Source organism: Lolium perenne, chromosome 4 (genome assembly GCF_019359855.2).
Source record: "Lolium perenne isolate Kyuss_39 chromosome 4, Kyuss_2.0, whole genome shotgun sequence".
Lineage (NCBI taxonomy): Eukaryota > Viridiplantae > Streptophyta > Magnoliopsida > Poales > Poaceae > Lolium > Lolium perenne.
Window position 1 is genome coordinate 315,492,797 of NC_067247.2, and position 15,997 is coordinate 315,508,793.

Consider the following 15,997-nt stretch of genomic DNA (forward strand, 5'->3'; position numbering starts at 1 on the left):
CCGGCAGCACGACGGCGTGGTGGCGGTGGTGGTGGAGAACTCCGGCAGGGCTTCGCCTATGCGCTGCGGGAGTAGTATGTGGAGGAGGGGCGCTAGGGTTTGGGGAGAGAGAGGGGGGTAGGGCGCCGGCCATGGGGGGCCCTAGGTGGTGCGGCCAAGAGTGGGCAGCCCCCTCCCTCTCCTCCTCATTATATAGGTGGAAATCCCCAAGTGTTGGTATCCAAGTCTTCGAATAAGACCCGAAACCAAAACCTTCCATAGGGACAAAACCTACCCAAGGGGGGAATCCTACTCAAGGTGGGACTCCCACCCCTTCCTTGGGGGGGTTGGCCGGCCACCATTGGGGAGTCCACCTGGGACTCCTCCCCCTTAGGGTTGGCCGGCCATGCAAGGTGGAGTCCCTCCGGGACTCCACTTTCCATGGTGATTTCTTCCGGACTTTTCTAGAACCTTCTAGAACCTTCCATAAATGCACTGGATCATTTCCAAACTTGGAAAGTGACTTCCTATATATGAATCTTATTCTTCGGACCATTCCGGAACTCCTCGTGATGTCTTGGATCCAATCCGAGACTCCGAACAAAACTTCGAACTCCATTCCATATTCCATATCTACTTAAACGACATCAAACCTTAAGTGTGTCATCCTACGGTTCGTGAACTATGCAGACATGGTTGAGACTTCTCTCCGACCAATAACCAATAGCGGGATCTGGAGATCCATAATGGCTCCCACATATTCAACGATGACTTAGTGATCGAATGAACCATTTACATACGATACCGATTCCCTTTGTCACGCGATATTTTACTTGTCCGAGGTTTGATCATCGGTATCTCTATACCTCGTTCAACCTCGTCTCCTGACAAGTACTCTTTACTCGTACCGTGGTATGTGGTCTCTTATGAACCATTGATAACGCGTGAAGCACACGTCCGTTGGGAACCCCAAGAGTAAGGTGTGATGCGTACAGCAGTGATACGTCTCCGACGTATCGATAATTTCTTATGTTCCATGCCACATTATTGATGATATCTACATGTTTTATGCATACTTTATGTCATATTTATGCATTTTCCAGCACTAACCTATTAACGAGATGCCGAAGAGCCGATTCTTTGTTTTACTGCTGTTTTTGGTTTCAGAAATCCTACAAAGGAAATATTCTCGGAATTGGACGAAATCAACGCCCAGGGTCCTATTTTTGCACGAAGCTTCCAGAAGTCCGAGGGAGAGACGAAGTGGGGCCACGAGGCGCCGCCACAACAGGGCGGCGCGGCCCAGGCCTTGGCCGCGCGGCCCTGGTGTGTGGGGCCCTCGTGTGGCCCCCTGACCTGCCCTTCCGCCTACTTAAAGCCTCCGTCGCGAAACCCCCAGTACCGAGAGCCACGATACGGAAAACCTTACTGAGACGCTGCCGCCGCCAATCCCATCTCGGGGGATTCAGGAGATCGCCTCCGACACCCTGCCGGAGAGGGGAATCATCTCCCGGAGGACTCTTCACCGCCATGGTCGCCTCCGGAGTGATGAGTGAGTACTTCACCCCTGGACTATGGGTCCATAGCAGTAGCTAGATGGTCGTCTTCTCCTTATGTGCTTCATTGTTGGATCTTGTGAGCTGCCTAACATGATCAAGATCATCTATCTGTAATGCTATATGTTGTGTTTGTCGGGATCCGATGGATAGAGAATACTATGTTATGTTGATTATCAATCTATTACCTATGTGTTGTTTATGATCTTGCATGCTCTCCGTTATTAGTAGAGGCTCTGGCCAAGTTTTTACTCTTAACTCCAAGAGGGAGTATTTATGCTCGATAGTGGGTTCATGCCTCCATTAAATCTGGGACAGTGATAGAAAGTTCTAAGGTTGTGAATGTGCTGTTGCCACTAGGGATAAAACATTGATGCTATGTCCGAGGATGTAGTTATTGATAACATTACACACCATACTTAATGCAATTGTCTGTTGTTTACAACTTAATACTGGAAGGGGTTCGGATGATAACCTAAAGGTGGACTTTTTAGGCATAGATGCATGCTGGATAGCGGTCTATGTACTTTGTCGTAATGCCCAAATTAAATTTCACTATACTTATCATATCATGTATGTGCATTGTCATGCCCTCTCTATTTGTCAATTGCCTGACTGTAATTTGTTCACCCAACATGCTATTTATCTTATGGGAGAGACACCTCTAGTGAACTGTGGACCCCGGTCCTATTCTTTACATCGAATACAATCTACTGCAATATTTGTTCTTTACTATTTTCTGCAAACAATCATCATCCACACTATACATCTAATCCTTTGTTACAGCAAGCCGGTGAGATTGAAAACCTCACTGTTTCGTTGGGGCAAAGTACTTTGGTTGTGTTGTGCAGGTTCCACGTTGGCGCCGGAATCCCTGGTGTTGCGCCGCACTATACTTCGCCGCCATCAACCTTCAACGTGCTTCTTGGCTCCTCCTGGTTCGATAAACCTTGGTTTCTTTCTGAGGGAAACTTGCTACTGTCTGCATCACACCTTCCTCTTGGGGTTCCCAATGGACGTGTGTTAATTGCACGCATCAAGCACATTTTCTGGCGCCGTTGCCGGGGAGATCAAGACACGCTGCAAGGGGAGTCTCCACAATCCAATCTCTTTACTTTGTTTTTGTCTTGTTTTACTTTATTTACTACTTTGTTTGCTGCATTATATCAAAACACAAAAAAATTAGTTGCTAGCTTTACTTTATTCACTGTCTTGTTCTCCATATCAAAAACACAAAAAAAAATAGTTACTTGCATTTACTTTATCTAGTTTGCTTTATTTACTACTGCTAAAATGAGTAATCCTGAAGTTGAAGTTCGTTCGTTTAAACAACAAGGTGGAGAAAGTTTTAAAGATGCTTGGTATAGAATTAGTGATGCTCATCATAGGTGCACTAAGAAACACTCCACTATTATCCTACTTAGGAACTTTTATGTTGGTATATCTAGTTGGAATAGGTATGTTCTTGATACTCTTTCGGGGGGTAATTTCCTAGGTACTCCTGCTTTAGAAGCTAGTTGCATCATTGAGAGTCTAGTTGGGATACCACCTGTTAATGAAACTAAAATTGAAATCTCTCTTGAGAATGTTATGAAAAAATTGGAAACAATAGAGAAGAACTTTCCAAGTGTTGAAACTAAATTGGAAATGTTACTTGATAAAATTGATGAACTTGATAAATCCTTAGGAGGAATTGATGAAAGAATTAGTGTCCTAGGAACTTGTGTTGTCCATGATAATCAAATCAATAGGATTGGCGAACTTGAAAAAGCTATGGGAACCTTGGGTTCAACTTTTTCTTCTCTTAAATATAAGGAGAAAGCTTATGTGGGTAAAGAGCAAAAATTCATGTATGTCTCTAAGGTGCCTAAACCAAAGAATTATTATAGGCCTAAAATTGATAAAACTCCCAACACCCCTGGTAAGAGTGTCGATGCTTCATCTCTTGATAACACTTGATACACACTTTCTGCGCCTAGCTGAAAGGCGTTAAAGAAAAGCGCTTATGGGAGACAACCCATGTTTTTACTACAGTACCTTTATTTTATATTTGAGTCTTGGAAGTTGTTTACTACTGTAGCAACCTCTCCTTATCTTAGTTTTGTGCATTGTTGTGCCAAGTAAAGTCGTTGATAGTAAGGTTCATACTAGATTTGGATTACTGCGCAGAAACAGATTTCTTTGATGTCACGAATCTGGGCCTAATTCTCTGTAGGTAACTCAGAAAATTATGCCAATTTACGTGAGTGATCCTCAGATATGTACGCAACTTTCATTCAATTTGGGCATTTTCATTTGAGCAAGTATGGTGCCACTTTAAAATTTGTCTTTACAAACTGTTCTGTTTTGATAGATTCTGCCTTTTATTTCGCATTGCCTCTTTTGCTATGTTGGATGAATTTCTTTCATCCATTAATGTCCAGTAGCTTTGTGCAATGTCCAGAAGTGTTAAGAATGATTATGTCACCTCTGAACATGTAAATTTTTATTGTGCACTAACCCTCTAATGAGTTGTTTTGAGTTTGGTGTGGAGGAAGTTTTCAAGGATCAAGAGAGGGAAATGATGCAATATGATCAAGGAGAATGAAAGCTCTAAGCTTGGGGATGCCCCGGTGGTTCACCCCTGCATATTTTAAGAAGACTCAAGCGTCTAAGCTTGGGGATGCCCAAGGCATCCCCTTCTTCATCGACAACATTATCAGGTTCCTCCCCTGAAACTATATTTTTATTCCATCACATCGTATGTGTTTTGCTTGGAGCGTCGGTTTGTTTTTGTTTTTGTTTTTGTTTGAATAAAATGGATCCTAGCATTCATTGTGTGGGAGAGAGACACGCTCCGCTGTTGCATATGGACAAATATGTCCTTAGGCTTTACTCATAGTATTCATGGCGAAGGTTGAATCTTCTTCGTTAAATTGTTATATGGTTGGAATCGGGAAATGCTACATGTAGTAATTCTAAAATGTCTTGAATAATTTGATACTTGGCAATTGTTGTGCTCATGTTTAAGCTCTTGCATCATATACTTTGCACCCATTAATGAAGAAATACATAGAGCTTGCTAAAATTTGGTTTGCATATTTGGTCTCTCTAAAGTCTAGATAATTTGTAGTATTGAGTTTTGAACAACAAGGAAGACGGTGTAGAGTCTTATAATGTTTACAATATGTCTTTTATGTGAGTTTTGCTGCACCGGTTCATCCTTGTGTTTGTTTCAAATAACCTTGCTAGCCTAAACCTTGTATCGAGAGGGAATACTTCTCATGCATCCAAAATCCTTGAGCCAACCACTATGCCATTTGTGTCCACCATACCTACCTCCTACATGGTATTTCTCCGCCATTCCAAAGTAAATTGCTTGAGTGCTACCTTTAAATTTCCATCATTCGCCTTTGCAATATATAGCTCATGGGACAAAATAGCCTTAAAAACTATTGTGGTATTGAATATGTACTTATGCACTTTATCTCTTATTAAGTTGCTTGTTGTGCGATAACCATGCTCCTGGGGACGCCATTGATAACCCACAAGTATAGGGGATCGCAGCAGTCTTCGCGGGTAGTAAAACCCAATTTATTGATTCGACACAAGGGGAGACAAAGAATACTTGAAAGCCTTAACAACGGAGTTGTCAATTCAGCTGCACCTGGAAACAGACTTGCTCGCAAGAGTTTATCAGTAGTAACAGTTTTATAGCGATAGAGGTAGTGAAATAACAGCAGCAGAGTAACAGAGACAGCAGTAGTGATTATAGTAAACAGCAGGATTAAAATACTGTAGGCACGGGGACTGATAACGGGCGTTGCATGGATGAGAGAAACTCATGTAACAATCAAGCAGGGCATTTGCAGATAATAATAAAACGGTGTCTAAGTACAAAGCAATCAATAGGCATGTGTTCCAATTATAGTCGTACGTGCTCGCAATGAGAAACTTGCACAACATCTTTTGTCCTACCAGCCGGTGGCAGCCGGGCCTCAAGGGAATCTACTGGATATTAAGGTATTCCTTTTAATAGAGTACCGGAGCAAAGCATTAACACTCCGTGAACACATGTAATCCTCACATCACTACCATCCCCTCCGGTTGTCCCGATTTCTGTCACTTCGGGGCCATTGGTTCCGGACAGCGACATGTGTATACAACTTGCAGGTAAGACCATAAACAATGAATATCATGATGAAGTAATAACATGTTCAGATCTGAGATCATGGCACTCGGGCCCTAGTGACAAGCATTAAGCATAACAAGTTGCAACAATATCATCAAAGTACCAATTACGGACACTAGGCACTATGCCCTAACAATCTTATACTATTACATGACCAATCTCATCCAATCCCTACCATCCCCTTCAGCCTACAGCGGGGGAATTACTCGCACATGGATGGGGGAAATATGGCTGGTCGATGGAGAGGCATCGGTGGTGATGGTGGCGATGATCTCCTCCAATTCCTCGTCCCGGCGGAGTGCCAGAACGGAGACTTCTGGCTCCCGAGATGGAGTTTCGCGATGTGGCGGCGTTCTGGAGGGTTTCTGACGACTTCGACTTCTCCCCGTGCGTTTTTAGGTCGAAGGCAATAAGTAGTCCGAAAGAGGGCGTCGGGGGCCAGCCGAGGCCGCCACACACTAGGGCCGTGCGGGCCCCTCCTGGGCCGCGCCGGCCTAGTGTGTGGGGCCCTCGGGCCCCCACCTGGCTTGCCCTTCTGGCTCCGTCAGTATTCTGGGAAAATAGGACCTTTCGCATAAATTCCGAGGATTTTCCTGAAAGTTGGATTTCTGCACAAAAACGAGACACCGGAAACGATTCTGCTGAAAACAGCGTTAGTCCGTGTTAGTTGCATCCAAAATACACAAATTAGAGGCAAAACAATAGCAAAAGTGTTCGGGAAAGTAGATACGTTTTGGACGTATCAACTCCCCCCAAGCTTAGCTTATTGCTTGTCCTCAAGCAATTCAGTTAACAACTGAGCGATAAAAGAACTTTCACGAACACATTTGTTCATATGATGTAAATATTCTCATGCTATGGCTAACACTTAGGCAGTTCATAATAAGATACATGCAAATAAGATCATCTAATAGCTATGTCAATCATGGAAAAGTACCAACAATTAATAATAAGCATCATGAATCATGTATATAAGCAGGATTGCAATGTTCATAAAAGAGTATGATAGAGTGGTATCTCGCTTGCCCATATTTGATCAGCAAAACATAAATGCTCAGGCACCACTGAAGTTCATAGAAAGACTAGAAATAGTGATTGTCAAAGATAAAAGCATCAAAGTTATACCACAATTAATCATATTTTGGGACAAGCATATTATACTAAGAATGACAGTTGTGCTCTCAAGAAAGTGCTCAAAGAAAGGATGGAGACTCAATGTAAAAGTAAAAGATTGACCCTTCGCAGAGGGAAGCAGGGATTAACATGCGCTAGAGCTTTTCATTTTTAAAACAGGAGTAAGATTATTTTGAGAGGTGTTTGTTTTTGTCAACGAATGGTAATGGGTACACTAACTACCTCGTCAACCAGACTTTCAAGAGCGGCTCCCATGAAACTTTATTTTTGGGTGGCACTCCTTCCAACCTTGCTTTCACAAACCATGGCTAACCGAATCTTCGGGTGCCATCCAACAATCTCATACCATGAAGGAGTGCCTTTTTATTTTAGTTTTATTTAGATGACACTCCTCCCCACCTTTGCTTTCTCAAGCCATGGCTAACCGAATCCTCGGGTGCCAACCAACAATCACATACCATGGAGGAGTGTCTATTTATAAATTTATGAAGGTTAATTAATTTGGGGCTGGGAACCCCGTTGCCAGCTCCTTTTGCAAAATTATTGGATAAGCGGTGATACGTCTCTGACGTATCGATAATTTCTTATGTTCCATGCCACATTATTGATGTTATCTACATGTTTTATGCACACTTTATGTTATATTCGTGCATTTTCTGGAACTAACCTATTAACAAGATGCCGAAGTGCCAGTTGCTATTTTCTGCTGTTTTTGGTTTCAGAAATCCTAGTAACGAAATATTCTCGGAATCGGACGAAATCAACGCCCAGGTTCCTATTTTTCCCGGAAGCATCCAGAACACACGAGAACCGCCAGAGAGGGGGCATAGGGCCACCAAACCCTAGGCCGGCGCGGCCAAGGGGGGGCCCGCGCCCCCCTATAGTGTGGCCACCCTGTCAGCCCTCCTGCGCCGCCTCTTGGCCTATTTAAAGCCTCCGTCGCGAAAACCCTGATACGTTCGACAAAACCCACAGAAACCTTCCAGAGCCGCCGCCATCGCGAAGCCAAGATCTGGGGGACAGGAGTCTCTGTTCCGGCACGCCGCCGGGACGGGGAAGTGCCCCCGGAAGGCTTCTCCATCGACACCGCTGCCATCTCCACCGCCATCTTCATCACCGCTGCTGCTCCCATGAGGAGGGAGTAGTTCTCCATCGAGGCTCGGGGCTGTACCGGTAGCTATGTGGTTAATCTCTCTCCTATGTACTTCAATACAATGATCTCATGAGCTGCTTTACATGATTGAGATTCATATGAGCTTTGTATCGCTACTAGTTGTGTGCTACTCATGTGATGTTATTAAAGTAGTCTATTCCTCCTGCATGGTGTAAAGGTGACTAGTGTGTGCACCATGTGGTTCTTGTCGTAGGCTATGATCATGATCTCTTGTAGATTGTGGAGTTAATTATCATTATGATAGTATTGATGTGATCTATTCCTCCTTCATAGTGTAATGTGGGCAGTGTGTGCACTATGTTAGTTCTTGGTTTATTTTGCAATGATCTATTATGCTCTAAGGTTATTTAAATATGAACATTATTGTGGAGCTTGTTAACTCCGGCATTGAGGGTTCGTGTAATCCTACGCAATGTGTTCATCATCCAACAAAAGAGTGTATGTAGCACATATGAGAAAGAGTTATTTATTATGCGATCAATGTTGAGAGTGTCCACTAGTGAAAGTATGATCCCTAGGCCTTGTTCCTAAATACTGATATCGCTGCTTGTTTACTGTTTTACTGTGTTACTACTGCTGCAATACTACCACCATCAACTACACGCCAGCAAGCTATTTTCTGGCACCGTTGCTACTACTTATTCATACCACCTGTATTTCACTATCTCTTCGCCGAACTAGTGCACCTATTAGGTGTGTTGGGGACACAAGAGACTTCTTGCTTTGTGGTTGCAGGGTTGCATGAGAGGGATATCTTTGACCTCTTCCTCCCTGAGTTCGATAAACCTTGGGTGATCCACTTAAGGGAAAACTTGCTGCTGTTCTACAAACCTCTGCTCTTGGAGGCCCAATACTGTCTACAGGAAAAGGAGGGTGCGTAGACATCAAGCTATTTTCTGGCGCCGTTGCCGGGGACCTGAAGGAACAAGCTTTCCTCCCTCGTCAACCACGCGCCAGTCCTGGACAGCATCAAGCTATTTTCTGGCGCCGTTACCGGGGAGGAAAGGTAAAAGGCACTCATACTTCGGTCCCAGGTAATAAGTACTTTTCTGTTGCCATTGTGTGAGTGCTCGAAGCTATTTCCTTTAGATCCTGTAATTGCATCTTTTTGTTTCTTGTTTACACTAGTTAGGCATAATGGACAACAATGAGCTTCTTATTCTATTTCCTGATTTAAGACATGGATGGTTTGATGCGAAAATTAAAAAACCTATGGAACATATTAGTATGAACGCTTTGAACACCATTGTTGCTAATGATATGGAAAATTCTAAGCTTGGGGAAGCTGGCTTTGATGAGCATGATATTTTTAGTCCCCCAAGCATTGAGGAGAAAATTTACTTTGATGATACTTTGCCTCCTATTTATGATGATTATAATAATATTGGTCTTTTAGTACCGCCTGTTATGGAGGATAAATTTGATTATGATTACAATATGCCTCCTATATTTGATGATGAGAATAATAATGATAGCTACTTTGTTGAATTTGCTCCCACTACAACTAATAAAATTGATTATGCTTATGTGGAAAGTAATAATTTTATGCATGAGACTCATGATAAGAATGCTTTATGTGATAGTTATATTGTTGAGTTTGCTCATGATGATACTGAAAGTTATTATGAGAGAGGAAAATATGGTTGTAGAAATTTTCATGTTACTAAAACACCTCTCTATGTGCTGAAATTTTTGAAGCTACACTTGTTTTATCTTCCTATGCTGGTTACTTTGCTCTTCATGAACTTGTTTATTTACAAGATTCCTATGCATAGGAAGCATGTTATACTTAAATGTGTTTTGAATTTGCTTCTTGATGCTCTCTTTTGCTTCAAATACTATTTCTTGCAAGTGCATCATTAAAACTGCTGAGCCCATCTTAATGGCTATAAAGAAAGAACTTCTTGGGAGATAACCCATGTGTTATTTTGCTACAGTACTTTGTTTTATATTTGTGTCTTGGAAGTTGTTTACTACTGTAGCAACCTCTCCTTATCTTAGTTTTGTGTTTTGTTGTGCCAAGTAAAGTCGTTGATAGAAAAGTTCATACTAGATTTGGATTACTGCGCAGAAACAGATTTCTTTTCTGTCACGAATTCCGACCTGCCTCTCTGTAGGTAGCTCAGAAAAATCTAAAAATTTACGTGCGTGATCCTCAGATATGTACGCAACTTTCATTCAATTTGGGTATTTTCATCTGAGCAAGTCTGGTGCCATTTTAAAATTCGTCTTTACGAACTGTTCTGTTTTGACAGATTCTGCCTTTTATTTCGCATTGCTTCTTTCGCTGTGTTGGGTGGATTTCTTTGTTCCATTACCTTCCAGTAGCTTTGGGCAATGTCCAGAAGTGTTAAGAATGATTGTGTCACCTCTGAACATGTGAGTTTTTGATTATGCACTAACCCTCTAATGAGTTTGTTTCGAGTTTGGTGTGGAGGAAGTTTTCAAGGGTCAAGAGAGGAGGATGATATACTATGATCAAGAAGAGTGAAGAGTCTAAGCTTGGGGATGCCCCGGTGGTTCATCCCTGCATATTTCAAGAAGACTCAAGCATCTAAGCTTGGGGATGCCCAAGGCATCCCCTTCTTCATCGACAACTTATCAGGTTTCTTCTCTTGAAACTATATTTTTATTCGGTCACATCTTATGTACTTTACTTGGAGCGTCTGTGTGCTTTTGTTTTTGTTTGTGTTTGAATAAATTGGATTACATCATGCTTGTGTGGGAGAGAGACACGCTCCGCTGGTTCGTATGAACACATGTGTTCTTAGCTCATAATATTCATGGCGAAGTTTTCTCTTTGTTAAATTGTTATATGGTTGGAATTGGAAAATGATACATGTAGTAATTGCTAAAATGTCTTGGATAATGTGATACTTGGCAATTGTTGTGCTCATGTTTAAGCTCTTGCATCATATGCTTTGCACCCATTAATGAAGAAATACATAGAGCATGCTAAAATTTGGTTTGCATATTTGGTCTCTCTAAGGTCTAGATAATTTCTAGTAAGGTGTTTGAACAACAAGGAAGACGATGTATAGTCTTATAATGCTTGTAATATGTCTTTTATGTGAGTTTTGTTGTACTAGTTCATACTTGTGTTTGCTTCAAACAACCTTGCTAGCCTAAACCTTGTATCGAGAGGGAATACTTCTCATGCATCCAAATCCTTGAGCCAAACAACACTATGCCATTTGTGTCCACCATACCTACCTACTACATGGTATTTCCTGCCATTCCAAAGTAAATTGCTTGAGTGCTACCTTTAAACAATTCAAAATTTATCACCTCTGCTTTGTGTCAATGTTTTATAGCTCATGAGGAAGTATGTGGTGTTTATCTTTCAATCTTGTTGGGCAACTTTCACCAATGGACTAGTGGCTTCATCCGCTTATCCAATGATTTTGCAAAAAGAGCTGGCAATGGGATTCCCAGTCCCAAATTAATTAACAAAAATAGACACTCCTCCATGGTATGTGATTGTTGGACGGCACCCGAAGGATTCGGTTAGCCATGGCTTGTGTAAGCAAAGGTTGGGAGGAGTGTCATCATAATAAAACTAAAATAAAAAGGCACTCCTTCATGGTATGAGATTGTTGGCAGGCACCCGAGGATTCGGTTAGCCATGGTTTGTGAAAGAAAGGTTGGAAGGAGTGCCACCCAAAAATAAAATAAAATGGGAGCCGCTCTTTGAAGGTTTGTCTGGCAAGGGGGTTAGAGTACCCGCTACCATTCGTTGACAACAACATACACCTCTCAAAACTTTATTTTTATGCTCTCTTTATGTTTTCAAAATCAAAGCTCTAGCACAAATATAGCAATCGATGCTTTCCTCTTTGAAGGACCATTCTTTTACTTTTATGTTGAGTCAGTTCACCTATCTCTCTCCACCTCAAGAAGCAAACATTTGTGTGAACTGTGCATTGATTCTTACATACTTGCTTATTGCATTTGTTATATTGCTTTGCATTGACAACTATCCATGAGATATACATGTTATAAGTTGAAAGCAACCGCTGAAACTTCATCTTCCTTTGTGTTGCTTCAATGCCTCTACTTTGAATTATTGCTTTATGAGTTAACTCTTATGCAAGACTTATTGATGCTTGTCTTTAAGTACTATTCATGAAAAGTCTTTGCTTTATGATTCATTTGTTTACTCATGTCATTACCATTGTCTTGGATTGCTGCATTCACTACATATGCTTTACAAATAGTATGATCAAGGTTATGATGGCATGTCACTCCAGAAATTATCTTTGTTATCGTTTTACCTGCTCGGGACGAGCAGAACTAAGCTTGGGGATGCTGATACGTCTCCGACGTATCGATAATTTCTTATGTTCCATGCCACATTATTGATGTTATCTACATGTTTTATGCACACTTTATGTTATATTCGTGCATTTTCTGGAACTAACCTATTAACAAGATGCCGAAGTGCCGATTCTTTGTTTTCTGCTGTTTTTGGTTTCAGAAATCCTAGTAACGAAATATTCTCGGAATCGGACGAAATCAACGCCCAGGTTCCTATTTTTCCCGGAAGCATCCAGAACACACGAGAACCGCCAGAGAGGGGGCACAGGGCCACCAAACCCTAGGCCGGCGTGGCCAAGGGGGGGCCCGCGCCCCCTATAGTGTGGCCACCCTGTCAGCCCTCCTGCGCCGCCTCTTGGCCTATTTAAAGCCTCCGTCGCGAAAACCCTGATACGTTCGACAAAACCCACAGAAACCTTCCAGAGCCGCCGCCATCGCGAAGCCAAGATCTGGGGGACAGGAGTCTCTGTTCCGGCACGCCGCCGGGACGGGGAAGTGCCCCCGGAAGGCTTCTCCATCGACACCGCTGCCATCTCCACCGCCATCTTCATCACCGCTGCTGCTCCCATGAGGAGGGAGTAGTTCTCCATCGAGGCTCGGGGCTGTACCGGTAGCTATGTGGTTAATCTCTCTCCTATGTACTTCAATACAATGATCTCATGAGCTGCTTTACATGATTGAGATTCATATGAGCTTTGTATCGCTACTAGTTGTGTGCTACTCATGTGATGTTATTAAAGTAGTCTATTCCTCCTGCATGGTGTAAAGGTGACTAGTGTGTGCACCATGTGGTTCTTGTCGTAGGCTATGATCATGATCTCTTGTAGATTGTGGAGTTAATTATCATTATGATAGTATTGATGTGATCTATTCCTCCTTCATAGTGTAATGTGGGCAGTGTGTGCACTATGTTAGTTCTTGGTTTATTTTGCAATGATCTATTATGCTCTAAGGTTATTTAAATATGAACATTATTGTGGAGCTTGTTAACTCCGGCATTGAGGGTTCGTGTAATCCTACGCAATGTGTTCATCATCCAACAAAAGAGTGTATGTAGCACATATGAGAAAGAGTTATTTATTATGCGATCAATGTTGAGAGTGTCCACTAGTGAAAGTATGATCCCTAGGCCTTGTTCCTAAATACTGATATCGCTGCTTGTTTACTGTTTTACTGTGTTACTACTGCTGCAATACTACCACCATCAACTACACGCCAGCAAGCTATTTTCTGGCACCGTTGCTACTGCTTATTCATACCACCTGTATTTCACTATCTCTTCGCCGAACTAGTGCACCTATTAGGTGTGTTGGGGACACAAGAGACTTCTTGCTTTGTGGTTGCAGGGTTGCATGAGAGGGATATCTTTGACCTCTTCCTCCCTGAGTTCGATAAACCTTGGGTGATCCACTTAAGGGAAAACTTGCTGCTGTTCTACAAACCTCTGCTCTTGGAGGCCCAACACTATCTACAGGAAAAGGAGGGGGCGTAGACATCAAGCGGATGTGCCACTAGTCCATATGAAAGTCCGTCAAGAGTAAATGACAAGGTTGAAAGATAAACACCACATACTTCCTCATGAGCTATGAAACATTAACACAAATTGAGAAGCATTTTGAAGGTTTAAAGGTAGCGCATGAGAATTTACTTGGAATGGTTTGAAATGCCATGCATAGGTATTTATTGGTGGACACTTTGGAACAACTTGGTTTTCATGTGTTTGGAGGCACGAGCAGCGTTCCCGCTCAGTACAAGTGAAGGCTAGCAATAGACTAGGAAGCGGCAATCAAGAGAGCAGTAACTGTCATAATCATGCTTGCGGCAAAATAGATTAACTGAGGCATAAAAGTGATACAAGAACTCTGAGGCAATGTAAATCATTGAGGCTTAATTGACTTTTGTTCAGTCATATGCATGCGTGAGCATGTGCCAAGTTAATTCAAACGAATTATTCAGAGGAGGATACCACAATATCATACCTATTTATGAATAAAACAATGCAAGCAAACATTCATGACATGCTACTCATATTAATAGATTGGAGCTAAACATGAGAGATAATGAACTACTAGACTTTCTTAAATGACATATACCTCACATGAACCAACCAAGCATGCTCACATGGATGAGTATATGTACAAAAATGAAAACAAATAGAGTTCATACCAGCCTCTCACCACAATCAGATTGTCGTAGATCGTCATTATTGCCTTTTCATTTGTGTAGCTTGAATAATATGGAATGAAAACCACGCTCCAGCCACCGAAGACCATTTAACTCATAAAGAACTTTACAAAACCAAAGAAGAACAGCAAATATTTTTGGTGTTTTCGAATTTGGAAGCAAGAACAAAAGGAAACAAGCAAACAAAGCAAAATCTTTTTGGATTTTCTTATAGCAAACCAAGGATAGCAAATAAAGCAGGATAAAAGCAAGAAACTAAAATAAACAAGTGGTGAAGAGAAACAACAGAAATATTTTTGGTCTTTTGGTGTTTTAGGAAAGAAACAAAGTACGAATAAGAAAACGAAAACTAAAAGAAACACAGAAAAGCAAGATGGCAGAAATCTGCCAAAACTTGACAGCAGTACAGAAATCGATTTTTACAAAAATCTTCCGTTACTCAGCTCGAAAAGTGTTAAACTAATGAAAGTTAGATAACAACCTGGGGAACATGCACAAAAATTGGCAGCTCAAAATAAAGTTCTGGCTGTGCGCACGAATTTTTCTAGTGACAGTCCAGAATCTGTTTTCAGGCAGCACCTCCCCAAATATCATCTTCCTCTCATTAGAAAACCACTCAAAGAAACTAAACAAGTATGTACAAGTATCCAGCAACCATAATATGCAAAGAATGAGTGATGCCGGTATACCTCCCCCCAAGCTTAGGTTTTTGGCCTAAGTGGAGATCAATCCCATGGTGCCCATGAACATTTTTGAGTATTAAATTTATTATTACTGGGCAGAAAAAGATTTGCAAACCTCTAAACAACTAAAGCATCTTGCAAAATAAGTAGTGCTACAGCAAGTAAAGTAAGTGGAGAAGGAAAGAAATTTTGTTTAGTTCCTCTATGCATATAAAATGAATTTGTTAACAAGGTTGATCAAGTCTTGCCACCAAATAAATTTTACATAGCATAAGAAGAAATAAACCTCAAATCAATCATGTTACCTTGAATTGTATTGATATGGATCCAATCACAAGAGTTTGATATTCTTCTTTAGGCTCATATATAGGACAATCGATAGTTCCAACTTTGATAGTTCTCACATTAGAAATAGTATTAACTCCACATACTTTATCAATCCTCTTGGGGAAATAGACGGTATGCTCCTTGTCATCAACATTGAAAGTAACTTTTCCTTTATTGCAATCAATAAGAGCCCCTGTAGTGTTAAGAAAAGGTCTCCCAAGAATAATAGACATATTATCATCTTCAGGCATTTCCAACACAACAAAATCAGTTAATATCAAGCAGTTATTAGTAACTTGAACAGGAACATCCTCACATATACCAACAGGAATAGCAGTAGATTTATCAGCCATTTGCAAAGATATATCAGTCGGTATCAACTTATCTAAATAAAGTCTCTTATAAAGAGAGAAAGGCATAACACTAACACCCGCTCCCAAATCACATAGAGCAGTTCTAACATAATTATTCT